The sequence below is a fragment of the Rana temporaria genome, chromosome 13 (genome assembly GCF_905171775.1).
Source record: "Rana temporaria chromosome 13, aRanTem1.1, whole genome shotgun sequence".
NCBI lineage: Eukaryota > Metazoa > Chordata > Amphibia > Anura > Ranidae > Rana > Rana temporaria.
Genome location: NC_053501.1, coordinates 30,112,763 through 30,136,458, shown reverse-complemented (window position 1 = coordinate 30,136,458; position 23,696 = coordinate 30,112,763). Strand labels below are relative to the sequence as shown.

Here is a 23,696-nt window from a genome sequence, read left to right as displayed (position 1 = left end):
ACGGCCCTGGCTACAGTATTTGTACTGCTGACTTAATTTTTTTTCACCCAGGCTGGACCTCCTCTAAGAAAAAAAAAAAAGGAAGAAAAGAAGTGTATTTAGAAGCAATATTTACTACAAAAAAAAACTCCAAATAGAGCTGATCATATAGGACTATGTCACATGTGTGTGTCATGGTAGGTTTCCCTTATACTTGAAAGATTTGTTTTTCTGACAGAAAGAGCAGAAGCTCAGATGAGACGGCACATTCTTCTTGAGACACCATCACAACACGTGTCACTTCCTGTGTTCGTGGGCGTTTGTCAAGTCAAAAATTTCTTCCTATTCTTGCATTTTTTCACCAACATAACAGAACAATGTAGAAGATACAAGTAAAAAAATAGTCAACACAATTCTGAATTATTATTTTTTTCTTTTTTTTTAAGCTGAACTCAGGTTGGCCAGTATAAAAGGCATGAACTAATGTAGCTCTGTGTCATTCCATCCGCCCCCCCCCCCCCCCCCCCGTGCCGCTGAGTGTGTGTCTGCGGAGCTGTCAGAAGGAGCCGATGTCTACCTTGTAGTTCCGACTCCTTCTGACTAGGGGTGCAACGGATGGTCACCGATCGTCACCGATCCGTGATCCGAACGGGTGACCCCGTTTGGATTGGCACACCCTGCGATCTACGGAGCACTCCGGAGCCTCGGCCTAGGAAAGTCCCCGGCTTCGGCCTAGCTCCAGAGCGGCGGCCATCTTGGTACACCCGGCAGCGGCCCTCCTCTCTGTTCACACCCACAGAGGAGGAGGAGCCCGCGGTCGAGGGAAACACACGCCGCTGTCTGAGGTCTGCACTACTGTGGGGGTTACTGTTTGAGGTCAGCAGATTGTGTTTTGGGGATTGGGGGAATCGTATTGTGGGAATTGTGTTTTTGTATCTACCATGACACAAAAACTTATAAAAAAAAATTATAATTAAGTTGATAATTTTGTACGGCCCCCGAATGATATTACAAAAATCCAAATGGCCCTTGGCAGACAAAAGGTTCCCCACCCCTGCTCTATAGTGTGTACTTGTCTCAATTAAAAGCATTTCTGCCTACTGCTTCATTCATCTATCAGCATAAATAATTTCTGACAAGTTTTTCTGATACCCAGTGTAAAATGGTGACATAGGAGGGGCCTCCAGCTAATTGACAGCCTCAGCTCTGTGCCTATGTGTGTTGTGTGTGAAGGGGGGGGGGGGTGTCCCTTCTTTCCAATCAACTCTCAAAGCTCTCCTCACTGATCTCTGCAGAGTGTAACTTCAGCTCTCCATCCCTTTTTTATGAACTCTCAGACAAGCTTATAAATTCAGCACTTTGAACAGATGTAGAGGAGAAAAGACTGCAGATAAATATGTACAACTGATGTAGGAGGATTTGTTTCAGGCTTTTGTCGTCATCAACATAGGGATGAGGAGACACTGCACCCCACACACTGCAGCCTTCTGCCTCTGAACTGACAGTGGCCCAAATGCTAAAACGAAGGGCCAGATTCAGAAAGGACTTACGACGGCGCAGCGCCATGTACGCTGTCGTAAGTCGTAATCCGGCCCCGTCGTATCTATGCGACTGATTCTTAGATTCTAGATATCCTTTAGATCCGACAGGCGTAAGTCTCTTACGCCGTCGGATCTAAACTGCAATTTTTTTCCCCCGCTAGGTGGCGCTTCCGTCGATTTCCGCGTCGAGTATGCAAATTAGCTAGATACGCGAATTCCCGAACGTACACGCGGCCGACGCAGTAAAGTTACGACGTTTACGTTAGGCTTTTCCCGGCGTATAGTTGCCCCTGCTATATGAGGCGCAGCCAATGTTAAGTATGGCCGTCGTTCCCGCGTCAAAATTTTAAAAAGTTACGTCGTTTGCGTAAGTCGTCCGTGAATGGGGCTGGACGTCATTTACGTTCACGTCGAAACCAATGACGTCCTTGCAACGTCATTTGGAGCAATGCACACTGGGATATTTTAGGGACGGCGCATGCACAGTTCGTTCGGCGCGGGGACGCGCTTCATTTAAATGATACACGCCCCCTACCCGCCGAATTTGAATTCCGCCGGGTGATTTACGCTACGCCGCCGCAACTTTACAGGCAAGTGCTTTGTGAATAAAGCACTTGCCTGAAAAACTTGCGGCGGCGTAACGTAAATCGGATACGTTACGCCGCCGCACAGATACGCCCGCTGTACCTGAATCTGGCCCTAAATGCTTAACTAAGCAGTGCCATGTGAACCTCACAGGTAAAAAACAGCCCCCATATATGGATTTCATTTCCACTCCACTGAAATTAACTGGACCCTCTCCCCTTTTACTTAGGGCCAATGTGAACTCCGTCCTTACTCAAAGGTCCCCTTTAAACCAACTTAATTTAAAAAGGTATATTTCTTTTTTTTCATGGACACATACTGTAACTGCATTGATTGCTGTTTTTTTATCTCAACCTGGAGTTCAGCTTGAATTATTTCAGGACTGTAATTTAGTTTAAAAAGAACAGTTATTCTTTAATTAAGGCACAAGGAAGAAGAAGTCAAGTATTGGATGTTCATCTAACAAAGGATATAGTGTATTACAGATAGATCCGACTCACAAGGCTATGAAAATGTTGCAATGTGTATTCAAAGGCTCATATTCCAATCATGTGTTCAAATGTCATGTTAAAAAAATAATACACTACTGTCTGACTACCGGATAATTGAGTGTATGACGGTTTTGAAATGTAGACGTTTTCAATAAAAACACAAGGGGGATTTGATTTTTCCTTCAAATACTAAAGAGGAACTCCACTAATCAATATTTTCATCAACGTTGACAATGTGACCAATGTGCCCTCTAAGGCAGTGGTCCTCAAAAGCCACGGCCTCATGATAGCTGCAGATCTCCTAACCTCCCATAGTGCCATCCAACCTCTCACAGTGCCACACGGGCTCCCATAGTGGCCCGCAGTGCCCCTAAATTTCTCATTTTCCCCTAGACCCCTTAGGAGCCCTCAGTACCCACCAACCTCCCACAATGCCCACCAAGCCCCTCAGTGCCTCCAAGCTTGCTACAGAGCCTCCAACCTCCCACAGTGCCCCACAGTACCCTTAAACCTCCAGTCTCCTAGAGCAGGGATCTTGGGGCAGTATCCCTCCCACTGATACAAGACACTATTCTGACATCTGACACCATTTCTCCCACTGACACCACTAATGGGGCACTATTCCTCCCTATGATACAAACGATGGGGCACTATTTCTCCCCCTAATACCATATGTTGAGTCCTACTGGTACCAGGAAAATTTCCACCTCCCGCTTGCCAAAGTCCGGCCCTCCAAGAGTCTGAAGGACAATAAACCGGCCCTTTGTTTCAAATGTTTGGAGACCCCTGTCCTACAGGAACCCCCACCCCCCTCCACAGACTCCATCCCCCCAGTTCCCTCCAGAAACCCCACCCCCTAAAGGGCCATCAAGTCTGCTGCAGAGTTCTCTAGCCCCTCCAGAATGTTTATCTCCCCTCCCACCCCCACAGCGACATCCAAAGCCTTCAAGAATTTCAATACATATTACGTATTCCCATACTTTTATTGTGCAAATATAATTTTTTTTTCACCAGGCTCTGGTCTCAGCAAGGTTGAGAACCATTGCTCTCTAAGGCAGGGGTGTCCAAACTTTTTTCAAAGAGGGCCAGATTTGATGAAGTGAACATGCGCGAGGGCCGACCATTTTGCCTAACATTCTTTGAACTATTAAAATTCAGTCTAAGTGTGTTCGTTCGAGCACTAATACACTGCCCAACAATAATTCCCTTGCCTTCAGGGCCGGCCCTACCATGGGACCCGATGGTACCATTGTACCAGGCAGCACTTTCAGGGGGGCAGCAAATTTCCTGTCTGCACGCCATCACATTCCGCCGGCTCTACTCTCCACTCCACTGTGGGGCTAATTGCCGCCCGATCGCTCCTCCCGTTCCACTCTCCGCTCGACTGTGGGGTTAATTGCATGAATAGAGCCATAACAGGTCCTTTTTATACTCCTATATACATGTATGGAGCCATGATAGGTCCACTTTAGTTATCATGATATAAAATAATGAATGTGGGGGCATTTTGGTGGGCGTAATTTTTTTGGGGGGGGCAGCATTTCATTCTTGGTACCAGGCAGCACAATGTCTTGGGCCGGCACTGCTTGCCTTTGTGGCTGTGTGTGAGTAAAGAGATAAGCTCAGGCACATTATTTGGATATACTGTATATATTGACGTATAACATGCACCTTCATTTTATGAGGGAAGTTTTAAGGGAAAAAAAAAAACTTAAAAAATTAAATAAAGAACTGAAGCAAAACAAGGTTCAGTGCCCATCTTCCAAACCCCCCCCCCCCCCCCCCCCCCCAATTGCCAGGAATGCAGCACCCACCATTACCAGGTGTCCAAGTGTCCATCTGCAGCCAGCCGTGCCCAAGTGTCCATCTGCAGCCAGCCGTGCCCAAGTGTCCATCTGCAGCCAGCCGTGCCCAAGTGTCCATCTGCAGCCAGCCGTGCCCAAGTGTCCATCTGCAGCCAGCCGTGCCCAAGTGTCCATCTGCAGCCAGCCGTGCCCAAGTGTCCATCTGCAGCCAGCCGTGCCCAAGTGTCCATCTGCAGCCAGCCGTGCCCAAGTGGATACGCCGGCGTAAATTCTCTCTGAATCTACCCCACTGTGCGCAAATTAAATTTAAATGGATTATTTTCACACTAATAAAGCTTTTATTTGGTGGCATTTGATCACTACTGTGGTTTTTATTTTTGCTAAACAAAAAAAATAAAAATACTACTTTTTAATACTACTAATGGCAGTGAATTATAGTGGGACTGTGATAGTGCGGTGGAAAAATATGACACTAACATCACCAGTGACACTAATACAGTGATAAGTGCTAATAATATACACTGTCACTGTACTATGACACTGGCTGGGAAGGGATTAACATTTAGGCCGTATTCACACCTATGCAAATTGGTTGTGGCTTAAAACGCATCCAATTCGCATAACATTATAAAATACATTGATTTCAATGAGGCTGGTTCACATATGTGCGATGCATTCGCACTGCGCATTGCCGAAAAAAACTTGTGTATTTTCTAGGCATTGCGGTGCGGCACTGGTGCGAATTCAGGCGAGTATATTTGTCTACAAGGGAGGGAGGTGTCTGATGATCATGAGGTCTCATAACTTTTCAACAAAGTACAGTAGAACAATGAAAACGGTACCACATGAACTGTATGGCCCGGATTCACAGACACTGGCGCATATTTATGCCGCCGTAGTGAATCTCCTTTACGCTACGCCGACGCAGCGCAGAGAGGCAAGCACTGAATTCACAAAGCACTTCCTCCCAAATCTGCGCTGGGTTTCTCAGGCGTAAGGCGGCGTAAGTGGAAGTGAGTGTGAGCCATGCTAATAAGGCGTGACCCCATGCAAATGATGTGCCGAGCGCCAGACAGATACATATTGCCAACTGCGCATGGGCCGTCCCGTGGGCGCATCTCAGTGCGCATGCTCACAATCATGTCGGAACAACTGCCTAAGATACGCCGGATCACTGCCTACGGCATGAACGTAACCTACGCCCAGCCCTATTCACGTACAATGTAAACTACGTAAAATACGCCGGCTTGTGTTCCCTGGTGCAGTCCTTTGCATGGATGCTGCTGAGTTACACCTCCTTTATGGGGCATAACTTTACGCCGTACGTACAACTTACACGCACCAGTCGTAGCCTGCGTCGGGCGCAAGTACGATTGTGAATCAGCGTATCTCCCTCATTTGCATATTTGAATAGAAAATCAATGGGAGCGCCACATGCGTCCAGCGTAAATATGCGACCACGATACGCCGGCATAGGCAAGTTAAGTCGGTCGGATGAAGCCTATTTTTAGGCGTATCTTAGTTTGTGGGTCGGCGCATAGATACGACGGCGCACATTTGTACTTACGACAGCGTATCTTGAGATACGTCGGCGCAAGTGCTTTGTGAATCCGGGCCTATAAATTTATCTTCACTTTGAGACTAAAGATCATTACCCAACTGTCATTTTTTGTTCTTTCATTGCAAGGTACATTTGTCTTGGTCAGATCTTACAGTTACATCTGGTGACTTGTGAAACTGCCATTGCCTAACATTTCCGAAGGAACAGTTGCGTGATATCTTCCCTCAGAAGCCAAGATGCCTCAAAACTATATAAACAACAAAGATAACTTCTGCTACATCCGTGGCAAGGTTACATTTGCATCTCAAAAGTTCAGTAGGGCGGCAGTGGTAGACGAAGGCATACCACCTATATTTTGGATGCAAAATAGGGGATCGAGACAAGAGTTGGGCCCGCTCGTTATTGTTGCATTACATGTGCAACTTACCTGCAGGGTTGGACAGGGGCAGAAATTTGGCCCTGGACTTTATCCAGACTGGCCCACTTTGACAGGTCTCTCCCATGGCGGCCGGACAACTCTCGCACCCCCCCCCCCGGCCACCCAAGCCCCCTCTCCCCCTTCACTAGCCGTTCTACTTTATTAGAGTAGAACGGCTGGTACTGGTACTTTTATAGGCAGTGCCAGTGGGGAAGCTAGACATTATTTCACCTGGGGCAAAGAATCAGTTCGGTGCCCCCCTTATGGGACAAGATTAGGCAGAAGTGAGAAACTCCCAGGCCATAGCTGTTGAGTCAGCTGTCTCCTCCCCCATACTCCTCTGTCGTCCCCCTGCTTCTTTGTTCTCCCCCCAGGTGAGCGCCGTGGGGAGGGAGGAGCGGAGGGGGGTGGCAGTCCGCTGTCACTGAAGCCGGCTCACTGAGCCATCGGCCCACCGGGAAACTCCCTGTAGTCCCAATGGCCAGTCCATCCCTGCTTACCTGCATCATTGGCTAGAAGAAAAAGTCCATGCCTTTCAAAGTCCCAATGGTGTGGAGGGAGCATGGAAATGTTACATGAAAAAACAATAAATTAATGTAAAGTTATGTTATTGGTATCAACAAAAAGAAACATTTATAAAGATTGGTGAGGCACCATTCTCATTGCTATATCACGTTTTGCAGAAAAGTTATGGAGCATAATCGAACATCCCCCTCGTAATTTTTTATTATTTTGACCTGAAGCTGCATCTTGAAAACAGGAGCCAATTAATACTCAGGACTTAATTTTTCTTCATAAGTGATCCAAATCTGGTAAAATGTAGCTACTTTAATTTCTGAGGCTTTCTCCTTGTAGACCAGTGTCATTTCCAAAAATCTTTAGATGGGCATCTTAGCGGACACAATATACAGGGATATGTGAAGTGGTAGAGACATAAATGAATACACACACCCACTGTCAGAGAATGGTTTACAGAAGAACTGGCCCACCTGCCAAAGCCCAGTGGAATAGGAGATTGGCACATAGAAATTTGCCAATGCAAATGCACATTGGCAGGCACCAAGTGTTCTATTTAAAGCCAGCAACATGAGCCATTAGTTGCTGGAAGATCTTCAGCTCCCCCTGTGTGTTCCTTCTTTCCAGTTCTTGATATTATTGGATTTTCTGTTACCGACCCATTTTGCCTTTGACCCGCCTTGCCTCCATTCCTGGCTTTGACCCTCGGCTTGCTTCATTGACCCTGCCAATTCGTGTATGACCTTTGACTTGCACTTGGACTCTGCTGCTGCCCGATTACCAGTGATTGACCTTGGCTTACTCCTAACACTGCTGCCTTACTTATGGCTGACATTCCCTGCATGACTACTGGCCTGGCTCCTGACCCTGCTTCTGCCAAGTCTCATCTGGTACATCTGTGGGACTCCTGCCCAGCAGTAGATCCTGCTTGTCCAGCCGCCATTTAGCAGACATCTTCTCATCAGTCTGTTGCAGCTGGCAACCCCTGTTTTTTTGGGGGCATAGCATGCCCTGTTACCACCTCCAGGGATGCCCTGCACTCAGCTGCAAGGGAAGCCCTCTCAGCACTTTGGCCTCCGACCAGGTATGCAACATCCACACAGGCTGAACTGGATGGGCTGATGTCTTTATTCAACCTTACCAACTATGTTACTTAACTGTGAAGAAGTGTAAAAGGAATGGGGGGAGCAGGGTAGCAGAAAGTGTTATTTTGTTTTGTAAATTAAGTTCAGCCTTATCTGACTCTCAGCTATTCTACGGGCCTGTTATTTGGGCACCATGTCTCATATGCTTGAAGTGTTTCTAAAGCCTCAAGGTTTACATCTTCTGGGCTGCAGGATCCACCCAGTCCCCCGTCACGTACCTGGTGGAGATCGAGCAGTAGAAGGGGCTTCTCTTGCACCTCCTGTCCCACACCCCTGGTAGAGATAACAGGGAGTGAAGGACACAGAGTGGCACAAGGGCCGATGTAGAAGATGGCTCTGGCTGGGCCTTGGCAGAGACCTGTTGGCTGGAGATCACTGGCCTGGTACTGAAGAGAGGAACTCCGTGTTGCTGGAACAGCAGGCGGAGGCGTAGCCGGAACGAAAGCCAGGGGGTCATCAACAGCTGAGCAGATACCAAGATGTGAGGCAGAGACTAAGTCAGGATACAGGCCGGGTCTGGTACACAGTCGGGCAGCGAGGTACAGGAACATAAGGCAGGACAGAGTCAACACAAGCCGGGGGTCACAGGTAGGTAGGTGGAGATCCAAGACAGGTACAGATGAAACCGGGTCAGTAACAAGGAACAGGAACAGGTCTGGTAACAGGAAACAAGCTGAAAGACCACTCAGCAAAGTGTGTATGTCATTGCCTAGTTTAAATAGGCGCACTGGCACCAATGCGTGCATGTGTATGCGCACCAATGCATGCACGTGTTCGTGCCCGTGCGCGCTCACGCATGCGCCAGTGCACATCCTGTTATGCCCGTGCCCGTTACCCAGGGTTCCCTTACACCCCCCTATTTTTACCTGAGCCCGCTCCAATCTAGCGATGTGCACAAGAGCAGCATCTCTGTCTTCTTTACTGGGAAGATTAATAGCAGTGGGAGCCATTGGCTCCCGCTTCTGTCAATCAAATGCATGCGAAGAGGGAGCAGGGGTGGGCCCGATTCGCCCGGTCTGTGTCATTAGAATAAGACAGGGTGACCAAGTGCCCCAATTAAAAGCAGCTCTTACTGAAGAGGAGGGGCATGGAGTGCCGGTGGGGGACCCCAGAAGAGGAGGTTCGGGGGTAAGTATAACATGTTTTTTCTTTTTACATTAAAATACTGTAACATGTTTATTGTTACATTAAAAGGCTTTTGCAAAGAATTGTCATGGCAAATTTTTACACGGTAGGTTGCTGGGTCTTTCCTCAAGCCTTTATAATTGCTTGTCTTGGGACTGGCATGCAGAACGTGATAATACATGTGCATACAGTACTATGGCTAATTTAGACAGGAGCCAATTAACCTATCACGTCTTTGGCGTGCGAGAGGAAACAGGAGTACCTGGAGGAAACCTAGGGGGGTGAACAAGCAAACTCCATACAGATATTGTCCTGGCCAAAATTTGAACCAAGGAACACAGGGGGCTTTTCTATTTTTCTTCATTTTAATTACGCTTTGACTGTTTTGTTTTCTCCTAATTACTTTGTATGTCCATACAAAAAAAACATAAGAAAATCAACTAGCTAGATTCAGGTACATTTGCTCAACTTTGCGGTGGTGTAGCTTAAGGAATTTAAGCTACGCCGCCGTAAGTTAGCGAGGCAAGTACATGATTCACAATGTACTTACCTGCTAAGTTACGGCAGCGTAGCCTAAATCGGCGGGCGTAAGGGCGCCTAATTTAAATGTTGTTGAGGGGGGCGTTTTTTATGTAAATGGAGCTTGACCTTACGTTTTATACGAACTGCGCATGCGCCTACATTTCCCAGTGTGCATTGCGGCTAAGTACGCCGCACGGGCCTATTGATGTGGACGTAAACGACGTAAATCCCGATTCACGGACGACTTACGCAAACGACGTAAAAAAATTGAATTTCTACGCGGGAACGGCGGCCATACTTAACATTACTATTCCATGTAGGGCTAAGCTCTAACTTTAGGCGGCCTATCTCTAACGTAAACGGTGTAAAAGTACTGCGTCGGCCGGGCGTACGTTCGTGAATCGGCGTATCTACTCATTTACATATTCTACGCCGACCACAATGGAAGCGCCACCTAGCGGCCATCCGAAATATTGCAATCTAAGATAGGACGGCGCAAGCTGTCGTATCGTAGATATGTTTAAGCGTATCTCTGTTTGAGCATACACTTAAACATAAGTCGGCTTAGATTCTGAGTCTAACTCTTACTGAATCTACCTAATGGATCACACAGTGCTGCAAGGCTTAAAGGGTCACTAAAGGAATTTTTAGCTAAATAGCTTCCTTTACCTTACTGCAGTACTGGTTTCATGTCCTTATTGTTCGTTTTTGCTTTGAAGTAGCTGTAATTCTGCTGTGATCTCCACACTTCCTGGTTGCCTGTTTCCTTATAACCATCGTACTGGGAGCTTTCTCACGGTGGTCTAAGCTGTCATTACTGTGTGTCTAAAACTCCTCAGAACCAATCAGATTCATTTTAAAAACAAAACACTGCCCTGGATTTGTTTGTTTTTGTTCTGTGTGTCTTCCCGACTCACCTCTCACCCGGAACTTCATGTATGTACCTTTAAAACCGAAAGTGAAACTAAAAGCACATTATATGATAGATTAAATTCAATTTTTAATCATTTTTAAAAGGAATCAGTTAACTTTTATGTCTCTATACCCAATAAACAGTCATTTCAGCAAAAAAAATGTTTTCCTTTAGTGACCCTTTAAGTGCTAACCAAGCCACTGTGCAGACCTACGGCACCACCTAAAATCAGAAAAGATGCATTGGCCTCTACTACATAACAAACATCATAACATACAAAAAGCTATTAAAAAAATATAAAGATACTACCTCCGCAGAATGGATTTTCCCTTCTGATGCAAATAAGGATTTTTTGTGTTTACGTATTTGGCAGAGATATGAAAACTATACACCAATGCGGGTGGTTGTACCTTCCCTAGCATTCTTCACAGTAGCTCATCCAGCAACATGACTATGCTCTTTCCTATAAAGAACAGAACAGTGCTCTGTTGGAAGAAGCCAGAGAATTGCTTGGCAACCCGCGAGCAGCTCTACGGCACAGGAGAGTCTCCCAACGGGGAGTTGTCTGCAGCTAAGCAAAAGCCGGGTCACCGCTACAATACATGGCTCCTCGGTCTAACCACATCCAGTATTGTTCCTCAGAGCTCCAGGCACAATTCTATAGACTTCTCATAGAATTGTCCCATCTTTTGAAAGTCATGACGCAGATCATTCTGCTCGTCGTCTTATCCCTTAGGCTGGCAGTTTTAAAAATTAACCCCAACAGCAGCGTATAAAATATACTAGCTTCAGGAACTAATTTCAGTACTAAAATGACCATAAATGCAACACTAGGATGGTAAAATTGCCAAAATTCACAGCAATTTCCCCAAAAATAATAATAAAAAAAGGGGGGGGCACTAATGTGGCATCTAGTGTCTGAAACGGTATGTGGATGTGGAAATCCATTGTTAAAAAAAGAAAAAAAAATACAATTTAACCTGGTGATTAAAGCTATCCATATACGGGCAGAATTTCGTTTGAAGGTTCAATATAATTTTATATATATATATATATCAGTGGCGGTGCGTCCATAGTGGAGCATTTGTGCTGGGAGGGGTGTTTTTTTTGGGGGGGGGGGGAGGGGTTGTACTGAGAGGGAGGGGTGATTTCAGCAGGGGGCAAATTTGTATTTGGGAGGATGGAGGAAGAGTTTATAGTAGCCTGTAGATTATTGCTCAGTGTTTTTGCAGGGGGGGGGGGGTTGCGGACACATGGGGCCAGATTCACAAAAGAGATACGACGGTGTATCTCCTGATACGCCGTCGTATCTCTGAGATACGATTGTCGTATCTATGCGCCTGATTCATAGAATCAGGTTACGCATAGATAGCCCTAAGATCCGACAGGTGCAACTGTGTTACGTCGGATCTTAGGCTGCAATTCTAGGCCGGCCGCTAGGTGGCGATTCCATTGCGGTCGGCGTAGAATATGCAAATGACTAGTTACGGCGATTCACGAACGTCTGCTTTGCCCGTCGATCTAAATTTACGTAGTTTCCGTAGAGATGCGTCGCGTAAAACTAAGCATGCCCTCTAGGTGGCCTAACCAATGTTAAGTATGGCCGTCGTTCCCGGGTCGAATTTTTAAATTTCACATCGTTTGCGCAAGTCGTCCGTGAATGGCGCTGGACGCCATTTACGTTAACGTCGAAACCAATGACGTCCTTGCGACATCATTTAGCGCAATGCACGTCGGGTCATTTTAGGGACGGAGCATGCGCAGTACGTTCGGCGCGGGAACGCGCCTAATTTAAATGGTGCCTGCCCCATTTGAATTAGGCGGGCTTGCGCCGAGCGGATTTACGCTACGCCGCCGCAAGTTTACAGGTAAGTGCTTTGTGAATCAGGCACTTACGCTGTAAACCTGCGGCGGTGTAACGAAAATGGGATACGTTACACCGCGTAACGCAATTCTATGTGAATCTGGTCCATAATGCTCATATATTTGGGGGGGGGGGGGGTGCAGTTTGGCATATTCGCCCTGGGCCCTAGTCCCAGCACTGATCCAACATTGTGAATTCCAGCCAGGGGGGGATAGGGGGAAATCAGTTTCCTGTTCGAGAGCACCTGTATAGATTACTTGCCAACCTCAAAGAAATATCATCTGCATTTAAGCTGGCCATTCACAGAGCGCATCTTGGCTCCTAATAAACTTGCTGAAATGTGATCAGTGGGTGGCTCTGTTGGCACCACTCCACCCAATACCCATATAAAAATTCAATGGATCAGGGTGGAAAATGGTCAGCTGGACAGCACCTGTATCCAATCAGATGCAAACACTATTCGGATATTCTGACAGCCGACGCTGGGTGTTGAGGCCCATACACATGACAAGAAGATCGGAAGAAAAAATTCATACGACAAACGATCGGTTGAATATATGATCGTTAGTACAGAGCTTTTGACAGCTGATTCTGTCTTTTCTGACGACAAAACCTAAAGGTACAGGCTAGAATTTTTTTTATCTAAAGTGAACACAATGTTCGATTTTCATTTAATTAGTACAGTTTTTGTTCAAAAAAAAAAAAAAATGGTAAGACTACACATGCTCGGAAAACGAAAGAATACATTACAAAACAGTTCAACACATTACATCACTTCCAAAGTATTCTGTCGTACGAGAATTTTCATAAATATGAGTAACCTCTTCATTCTCCATGAGACTAGCATGTAAGGATGGGCTCAGGCGTGTTCGCAACTCCACGTGCCCGCGCCCGCCAGCGCTAATCACAGGCAGTGAGACATTTCCCGATCTGTGCAGCCGCACTAATCACTGCCTGTGATTAGCGCTGCGCAGTGTCAGCTTCCTGGCGGGCAAGGGAGTTGCAAACACAACTGAGCCCATCCTTACTAGTAAAAGTGAGCTCAGGCGTGTTCAGAACCTGCACGGGCAGAGCCTGCCAGGAAGCTGACACTGTGCTGCGCTAATCACAGGCAGTGAGGCATTTCTCGATCTGTGCAGCTGCGAATCGGGAAATGTGTCTCTGCCTGTGATTAGCGCTGCGCAGTGTCAGCTTCCTGGCGGGCAAGGGAGTTGCGAACACACCTGAGCCCATCCTTACTAGTAAAGGTGAGCTCAGGCGTGTTCAGAACCCGCACGGGCAGAGCCTGCCAGGAAGCTGACACTGTGCTGCGCTAATCACAGGCAGTGAGGCATTTCTCGATCTGTGCAGCTGCGATGAAAATGTGTCTCTGCCTGTGATTAGCGCTGTGCAGTGTCAGCTTCCTGGCGGGCACAGGGAGTTGCGAACACACCTGAGCCCATCCTTACTAGTACGGATACAAATTATTGTGTACCAGGCAGTGCCGGCCCAAGACATTGTGCTGCCTGGAACCAAGAATGAAATGCCCCCCCCCCCCAAAAAAAAATTACGTTCACCAAAATGCCCCCACATCCATTATTTTATATCATGATAACTAAAGTGGACCTATCATGGCTCTATACATGTATATAGGAGTATAAAAAGGACCTGTTATGGCTCTATTCATGCAATGGAGCGGAGAGCGGAACGGGAGGAGCGGTCGGGCGGCAATTAACCCCACAGTGAAGTGGAGAGTGGAGCTGGCGGAATGGGATGGCGTGCGGGCAGGAAATTTGCTGCCCCCCTGAAAGTGCTGCCTGGTACAATGGTACCATCGGGTCCCATGGTAGGGCCGGCCCTGGTACCAGGCTTTAGACATAGCGTAGCAGAGGGATTCACCGTGGATGGATAAGGGGGAATCTATTTCATTAGCTTGGCCCATAGGCTGAATGTAAGAAATCTATGGGTGTATGGCCAGCTTTAGAACTTTGTCTAATCAGTAGATAAGCTAACAGCCAATCACCACAGCACGAACGTGAACGCTTGGCGACCCCAGAGTGCCTCCAGATCTGACCGTCGTCTCTGCTCGGTGCTGCACATCACCGCTCATCTTTCTACAAGCTTGCTATGCAAACCTGTTAAATATTTATTTTTATACGCTATGAACATCTAACATTAGCTGACATCACAAACTACGAGCAATCTGCGAGATTTACGGCACTGAGCTTCCTGACTCCCTGCTGCTTTGTGCCATCGTTTCTATTGTCACCCACATAGAATAAAGTGGAATTTCTCACCTTGATGTGCGGTTGTGCCGGGCAGCCTCTGTAGATGAAGCTCGTTGCTAAGACAGGCACTTCTGATTTGACTTCCTCTTGGTTTCCTGAACTCTCCTGTGCAGGTCAGAGAGGTGTGACTGTCTCCTCCAGGCAGGTGGAGTCTTTCTTTCACTTCGCAGAGGAATACCTCCCATGCAATGTAGGTTAATGACTACACGCCCAGGGATTTCTTTTTTTTTTTTTTTCGTTTCCTCGCTAAGCCTGTTTTTAACCTGCAGTAAGCCAGAGAGAAAATGTGAAGAGAGAGAGAGAGAGAGAGAGAGAGAGAGAGAGAGAGAGAGAGAGAGAGAGAGAGAGAGAGAGAGAGAGAGAGAGAGAACAGATGCTTTGGTGACATTAGAAGATCTTGTAGTCTTGTAATCCCCTCTAAAAAGATAAGGATTTGTCGGGAAGATCAGGAATAAAAATCTAAGAACCCGCAGAGATGTATGTGTGACATTGTCCGCATACAACAGCCTTTCTCAACCTTAAAGGGTCACTAAAGGAAAAATAAATGACTGTTTACAGGGTATAGAGACATAAAAGTTAACTGATTCATTTTAAAAATGATCAAAAATAGATTAAATTCAATCATATAATGTGCCTCTAGTTTCACTTTCGGTTTTAAACTGGTTTCATGTTTATGTGAAGTAAAGAGACACACAGAAAAAAAAAAAAAAATCCAGGGCAGTGTTTTGTTTTTAAAATGAATCTGATTGGTTCTGAGGAGTTTTAGACACACAGAAATGACAGCTTAGACCACCGTGAGAAAGCTCCCAGTACTGTGGTTATAAGGAAACAGACAACCAGGAAGTGTGGAGATCACAGCAGAATTACAGCAACTTCAAAGCAAAAACGAACAATGAGGACATGAAACCAGGACTGCAGTAAGGTAAAGGAAGCTATTTAGCTAAAAAAAAAAATTCCTTTAGTGATCCTTTAACATAGAGGAACCCTTCAAATAACTTTCTAGTCTTGGAGAACCTCTAGTGTCATCTATCAGTGCCCATCAGTGCTACGTATCAGTGACCATCAGTGCCGCCTATCAGTGCCACCCAAAAGTATTAATCAGTACAGCCTTTCAGTGCTCATCAGTGCCACCCATGAGTGCCCATCAGTGCCGCCTATCAATGCCCATCAGTGCTGCATATCAGTACCGCCTACCAGTGCCCATCGTCAGTGCCACCTCATCTGTGCCGCCTTATCAGTGAAGGAGAAAACGTACTTATTTACAAAATTTTATAACAGAAATAAATGAAAACATTTTTATTTATTTTTTGGTATTTTTTTTTATTTGTTTAGCAAAAAATTTAAAAACCGCAGAGGTGATCGAATACCACCAAAAGAAAGTTCTATTTGTGGGAACAAAATAATAAAAATGATGTTTGGGTACAGTGTAGCATGACCGTGCAATTGTCATTTAAACAGCGACAGCGCTGAAAGCTGAAAATTGGCTTGGGCAGGAAGGGGGTGTAAGTGCCTGGTATTAAAGTGGTTAAAAAAACAAGACTTTATAATTACTTTAACCACTTCCATACCAGGCACTTACGCACCTTCCTGCCCAAGCCAATTTTCAGCTTTCAGCGCTGTCGCACTTTGAATGACAATTGCGCGGTCATGCTACACTGTACCCAAACAATGTTTTTATCATTTTGTACCCACAAATAGAGCTTTCTTTTGGTGGTATTTGATCACCTCTGCAATTTTTATTTACTGCGCAACAACTAAAAAAAGACCGAAAATTTTGAAAAAAATTAAGTTTTTATTTTTTTCTGTTATTTTTTTTGTGAATAAGTAAGTTTTCTTCTTCGATTACGGGCACTGATATGACGGCACTGATGGGCACCGGTGAGGTGGCACTGATAGGTACTGATAGGCGGCACTGATGGGCACTGATAGGCGGCACTGATATGCGGCACTGATAGGCACTCATAGGCGGCACTGACGGGGAACTCATAGGCAGCACTGATGGGCACTCATAGGGCACTCATAGGCAACACTGATGGACACTCATGGGTGGCACTGATGGACACTCATGGGTGGGCACTGGGCATGGGTGGGCACTAGGCATGGATGGGCACTGATGGACACTGAGGGGTGGCACTGAGGGCATTGCTGGGCATCACTTGTTTATCCCAGTGCACGTTGCCAGTCAGTGCCCATTTGTGGGCACTGATTGGCATCTTTCTCTTTTTTTTTTTTACTGCCCCCTTCCCCGGTGGTCCAGTGTGGGCTTCCCTGGTGGTCCAGTGTGGGCATCCGAGGGGGGGCTGCGCTGATAAACAATCAGCGCGAACCCCCCCTGTCAGGAGAGCTGCCGATCGGCTCTCCTCTACTCGCATCTGTCAGACGCGAGTGAGGAAGAGCCATCAACAGCTCTTCCTGTTTACATCGTGATCAGCCGTGATTGGACACGGCTGATCACGTGGTAAAGAGCCTCCGCCGGAGACTTTTTACCGAGATCGGAGAGGCAGGGTGTCAGACTGACACCCCTCATCACCGATCGCCGCGCTGCGAGCCCCGGCATGAAATCTATTGACCCGGCGGGAAGTGGTTAATGGTTCCAAAAGGCACATACATTCCCAGCATCCCAGGAATGCTAACTGTCACATTTCCTTGTGCTCTCAAATTGTCAAACCATTTAATGGCTGGTGTCATAACTCATCACCTGTGCAGCGCTATGGCAATTGCAGATAAAACAGAGCTAAAGCTGGATACACACTATACATTTTCTTTACATTTTTTTCCTTTTTTTTTATATTTATCAAAACCATAGTCAAACCCAAACACTTTCAATTTGTATGCAATCAGGCAGGCCCTTCCACTACATAGTTGAAGCTAAATCTAAAGGAAATTGAACAACAAAAGTTGTATAGTGTGTATCCAGCTTTAGATGGGGGGCATCTTTGGCTGAAAAAGATAGGAACGTTTAGTTCCGCTTCAAACTAAAAGCGCAAACAGCAGCCAGATCGTTAAAAAAATAGATAAATAACCTCCATTTTTATGTTTGATTAAAATCATTTTCTTGGAGTCCTTTGAGCCTAGGTTCACACCAGTGCGATCACAGACATTGCACGCCGAACTCAATGGAAGCGCCACCTAGCGGCCAGCCTAAATATTGCACCCTAAGATACGTGATTTGCAACCACACCTGCATTGCCGATCACATGCGATGTCTGTGGGATGCGAGTTCAGCTGTACAGTTGTAGGTCTGAACTCGCATTAGATTCGCACAGAAAAAAGTGCAGGGATTTTTAGAAATTATAGCAGGGAGAGGTCATTATTGAAGCCCAACAGGCCCCACCTATAACTAAAACACCGCTCTTGGGTAGACATAACCTTTACCCTGAATGGTACTTCTCAGGACTCAGAACACTTTGACATTTAAAGGTGTTCTCTATCACATATTAGAATAATTGCATTTTCTTATGATTATATGCCATAGATGTCTCACAACATTCCATGAATAGCAAGCAGAGAGGAAGGACAATACACAAATTATTTTAAAAACACATTACCACATACCATGACTGGCCACTCCCATCTGTTTACCTGTAATAAAAATTATAATCTGCCATTAATATAAATTCATCGTATAAATTAAGTGATGCCAGAGAGACAAAGTTGCCAGACTCCATGTGACTTCCAGAGAGCCTACGCCACAGAGATCCAGAAAACTGGATCCAAGTGCTAAATTTGATATATCAATTTCCGTCCTTTCTACATAAAGTCAAGTAAAGGTGATCTTGCGCTGATGTGATAATCACTCGAAACAAAACAAGGCAAAAAAACAAAAAATCGAATGCTACACAACATCTGTGAAAAAATGCACAATGCTGTCAGAGAGTGTCCATGTGTTTCAATCCGTGCTATATGAGTAAAGAAATAAACAAAAAGTCCCTTATGCCGGGTACAGACGAGAGGATTGATCCGCGGATACGGTCCGCCGGACCGTTTCCGTGGATAAATCCTCTCGAGGATTTCCCCGGATTTGGATCCGATGGAGTGTACTCACCATCGGATCGAAATTCGCGCCGAAATCCCTTCGCGATGACGTGTCGCGCCGTCGCCGCGATGATGATGCAGCGACGTGCGCGACGCTGTCATATAAGGATACCCACGCATGCGTCGAATCATTACGACGCATGCGAGGGAGGGAATCGGACGGATCGATCCGGTGAGTCTGTACAGACCACCGGATCGATCCGCTGAAGCCGATTCCAGCGGATAGATTTCTTAGCATGCTAAGAAATTTTTATCTGCTGGAAATCGGTCGGGCAGAAAAAAATCCGCGGATGTACACACCAGCGGATCTATCCGCTGGAACGGATCCGCAGATCAATTCCAGCGGATAGATCCTCTCGTGTGTACGGGGCCTTAGAGTGGAGATATAGAGATGGGGTGACAGACAGTATCTTCACATCATTGGATGAATCTTGATACAGTGAATAGCAATAGATATCCAAAACCGGTCTCTCTGGACTCTCACCTCATAAGATGCATAAACTTGTATATATAAGATGTTGCGACCTCTAGTGGAAGGGTCCCCCAGCCTTCCCTCACTGTATCACCACCTCCAATATATCTGTAGTTAATAGCCTTCACTGTCCCTGGTAGATTGCCGTGACCTCCTGTTATGTACTGGAAGGTACCTTGTAGCCAGAGCCTAGTGTGCAGGGGGAGGCCTCTCTTACAGCCCCGGCTCTGGAGCTGCTGGAGTTGGGACAGCAAGCTCGGGAGCAAGGGGAGGTAGGAGTGCCTGGTGACGATAGCAGCTCGGCACGGTTGGTGGTCCTTCGGGACGGTGGTTGCAGGAGACAGCGTCTCTGGAGCTGGCACAGGCACTGGATAGCAGGAGCTGGTGAAGCAAACCGGGTAAGCAGATAATCAGGTGGGTTAAGCAAGCATAGTCAGATTCAGGCACAGGGTCTGGTAACGGTGGGCAGGAGAGCAGAGCGGAGTCAGAGCAAGCCAGGGGTCGAAGTGGAGAGGGTGGGATGGTCAGACGGAGCCGGGTCGGTTTGAGGTAACAGGTCACAGATTTCACTGATACAACGCTGCAGATCAGACAGCAAAGTGTCACTGCAGCTGCTAGCTTTTTAAAGGCTGAGTGGCGCCAATCGCGCATTAACGAGCACGCGAGCGTTCTAGCCGTCGTGCGCGTGTAGTAGGCGCATACGCACGCACACATTTGGCACGCAGATTACATACTACACCATTGGAAGCCTCTCTGTCTCCCCAACCCTCCTCTTTATAGGTTATATCTGTGGAGGTCACGGCAATCTACCAGGGACAGTGAAGGCTATTAACTACAGATATATTGGAGGTGGCGACACAGCGAGGGAAGGCTGGGGGACCATTCCACTAGAGGTCGCAACATCTTATATATACAAGTTTATGCATCTTATGAGGTGCGAGTCCAGAGAGACCGGTTTTGGATATCTATTGCTATTCACTGTATCAAGATTCATCCAATGATGTGAAGATACTGTCTGACATCACATCTCTATATCTCCACTCTAAGGGACTTTTGGTTTATTTCTTTACTCATATAGCACGGATTGAAACACATGGACACTCTCTGACAACATTGTGCATTTTTTCACAGATGTTGTGTAGCATTCGTTTTTTTGTTTTTTGCCTTGTTTTGTTTCGAGTGATTATGACATCAGCGTGAGATCACCTTTACTTGACTTTATGTAGAAAGGAGGACGGAAATTGATATATCAAATTTAGCACTTGGATAAAGCGAGATCACCTTTACTTGACTTTATAATTTGTGTATTGTGAACACTTTAGGTTTTGCTGTTTTTTTTGTTATTTTCAAATTTTCGTGCATTACTTTGACATTTGATTTTCTCACAGTAGCGCAAGGGACACACCTCTTATTTCTTTCTACTGAGGTCTGCTCCTTTATGTTCAAATAAATTCATAACCGTAAAGTAGAGGACCAACTTGTGTTTTGTAACTTCACTTGATAGAAAATGACCAAGTCTACCATATTGTCACTGCTAACTAAATACATGTGTAATATGATGATCCTTTTCTGTCCAGTCCGCCACCTGGCAGTGGGTGTTGACCAATATATATATACTGGGCCGGATTCATGTAGCTCAGTGGATTTTTAGATCCGCTAGATCTACCTGGTTTACGATCCGCCGGTGCAATTTAGCGAGGCTAGTGCATGATTCATAAAGCACTTACCTCGCAAATTGCATCGTTGGATAGTAACTCCCCCCGGCGGAATGCAAATTCCGCGGCTAGGGGGAGTGTACAATTTAAATCAGGCGTGTTCCCGCGCCAATTTAACTGCGCATGCGCCGCCGGCGAAAAAGCCCAGTGCGCATGCTCCAAATGACTTCGCTAGGACGTCATTGTTAGCGGCGGGTACGTCAATTGCGGCCATCGGGATTCCCGATCGACTTACGCAAACGACGTAAACAATTAAAAAATCGGCGCGGGAACGTCGGCCATACTTAACATTAGCTACCCCTCATATTAGCAGGTGTAGCTATCCGCCGGAAAAAGCCGAACGCAAACGACGTTGAAAAAGAGCGACGGGCGGGCGTACGGACGTGAATCGGCGGTTCTCCTCATTTGCATATGCAACGTGTAAAAAAAAGCGATGACACCTAGCGGCCGGCGGGAGATTACAGCCTAAGATTCGACTGGTGTAAGTCACTTACACCAGTCGGATCTAAGGGAAATCTATGCGGAACTGGTTCTTATGAATCAGTTGCATAGCTCCGACCGTGGGATCTCACAGATCCAACCGTCGGATCTCACAGATCCAACCGTCGGGTCTCACAGATACGACGGCGGATCAGGAGATCCGCCGGCGTATCTATTGATGAATCTGGCCCACAGTGTAGCTTAACTGTAGTGAGAAAACACAAGGGGCCAGATCCACATAGATCGGCACCGGCGCAGCGTATCTAAGATACGCTACGCCGCCGTAACTTACTTGGCTTTGTTTCAAATCCACAACGAATTTGCGCCGTAAGTTACGGCGGCGCAGTGTATCTCTGGCGGCGGAATTCAAATCGTGATTAGGGCGTGTGATTCATTTAAATGAAGCGCGTCCCCGCACCGAATGAACTGCGCATGCTCCGTTTCTAAATTTCCCGCAGTGCATTGCGCGAAATGACGTCGTAAGGACGTCATTTGTTAAACTTAGATGTGACTTGCGTCCATCCCGATTCACGGACGACTTACGCAAAAAAAAGAAAAAATTCAAATTTCGACGCGGGAACGATTTGCCATACGATGGCAAATCTAACTATACGCGGCAAAAAAGCAGCTTTAACTATACGCCGGAAAAAGCCGACTAGAGACGACGTAAGAGAATGCGACGGCCACGCGTACGTTCGTGGATCGTCGGAAATAGCTAATTTGCATACCCGACGCGGAAAACAACGCAAACTCCACCCAGCGGACGTCGAAGTATTGCATCTACGATCCGAAGGCGTACGAAGCCGTACGCCTGTCGGATCAAACCCAGAAGCCGTCGTATCTTGGTTTGAGGATTCAAACTAAAGATACAACGCGGGAAATTTGAAAGTACGCCGGCGTATCAGTAGATACTCCGGCGTACTCTCACTGTGGATCTGGCCCAAGGTCACCAACCTGATTGTGATGTTGGCCAGGAGTGCCTGGATCATAAGACTGGCTAAACAGAACTGTCTGGAGTTCCTCTTGGAAGCAGAACTCATGCCAAAAATACAAGATAAAAACAAATAGCCTATTAATAGTTAGTTCTAGCACAGAGTTCTACTTTATCTAATCTTAAACCTGCTCCCACCCTCATACCAAGCCTCTATACCAAGTACGGTAACCTGTAGAGGAAAGATGCTTATACTTAACTATTCCAAGGGTGCTTCAGTCTGGTTACTTCCCAGTGACGGCTTCAGGGAAGAGAAGAGATGGGACTGCAGCTACAATGCTTGTGTGGTGACATCACCCATAGGCTTACTATGAGTCATCCAAATGGAAGCCAATCACGTGACTGGAGCACCTTGAGAATAGGCAAATAGAACCATCTTCCTTCTACAAGGTGGTTAGTATAGGACTTACTGTATATGGGGCTAGGAGCAGATTTTAATACTAAAATGTGACACTAAACGCTTTTTTACATCAATCATTTAAAAAAATATTAGGTATACCACAGCTGTGCTTTTTTTTAGGTCTCTTAGGGCTCATTTATACTTGCTTCAACTTTAACACACATTAAAGTGGTTGTAAAGCCTTAAAAATAAAAACTCTACAAGACAAAGGCCTAATGAGCTAGTGTGCATAGCATACTATCTCATTATCTATTACTTACCTCAGATCGAAGCCCCCGCAGTGGTCCTCCCACCTCCCCCCCCCCGGACATCTCTCCCTGTCAGAGATCAGCTGTGGCGCTGATCTGTGTCTTACCTTTACTGCTGTAGGTCTGCTGGCACCTGTTGTTCCACATGCTTGTGTTCAGCTCTGGCTGCACTCAGCAGCTATGGGTGTCGCCGGCTTCACCTGTTGCTTAATATATCCTTCCTTCCTGCTACTTCCTGTCCAGCCCCCCACGTGCCTCGCTATTTAACCACTTCCTTACTGGGCACATATACCCTCTTCCTGCCCAGGCGAAATTTCAGCTTTCAGCACTGTCACGCTTTGAACGGCAATTTTAAGCGGTCGTGCGACGTGGCTCCCAAACAAAATTGACGTCCTTTTTTCCCCACAAATAGAGCTTTATTTTGGTGGTATTTGATCTCCTCTGCGGTTTTTATTTTTTGCGCTATAAACAAAAATATAGCGACAATTTTGAAAAAAATACAGTGGGCTAGATTCACAGAGAGTTACGCCGTCGTAACTCTGAATCTACGCTGTCGCAAATTTAAGCGTATTCTGGAAACCAGATACGCTTAAATTAGCTAAGATACGAGCGGCGTGAGTCTC

The 23,696-nt window shown here is 46.3% G+C and overlaps 1 protein-coding gene across 2 annotated transcripts in view; it reads right to left on the bottom strand.

Moving 5' to 3' along the window:
- CLBA1 (clathrin binding box of aftiphilin containing 1) overlaps nt 1-23,313 on the bottom strand; it is a 32,819-nt gene extending 9,506 nt beyond the window's left edge. The window contains exons 1-3 of one of the 2 annotated variants that reach the window (XM_040333637.1): nt 23,181-23,313; nt 18,288-18,314; nt 14,742-14,995 (exon numbers count right to left, since the gene is read on the bottom strand). The gene's annotated coding sequence lies outside the window, so the exon portion shown is untranslated. The remainder of the gene's footprint in view (nt 1-14,741; nt 14,996-18,287; nt 18,315-23,180) is intronic. The other variant, XM_040333635.1, reaches the window with a different exon arrangement.
- Nucleotides 23,314-23,696: the final 383 nt, after the last annotated feature.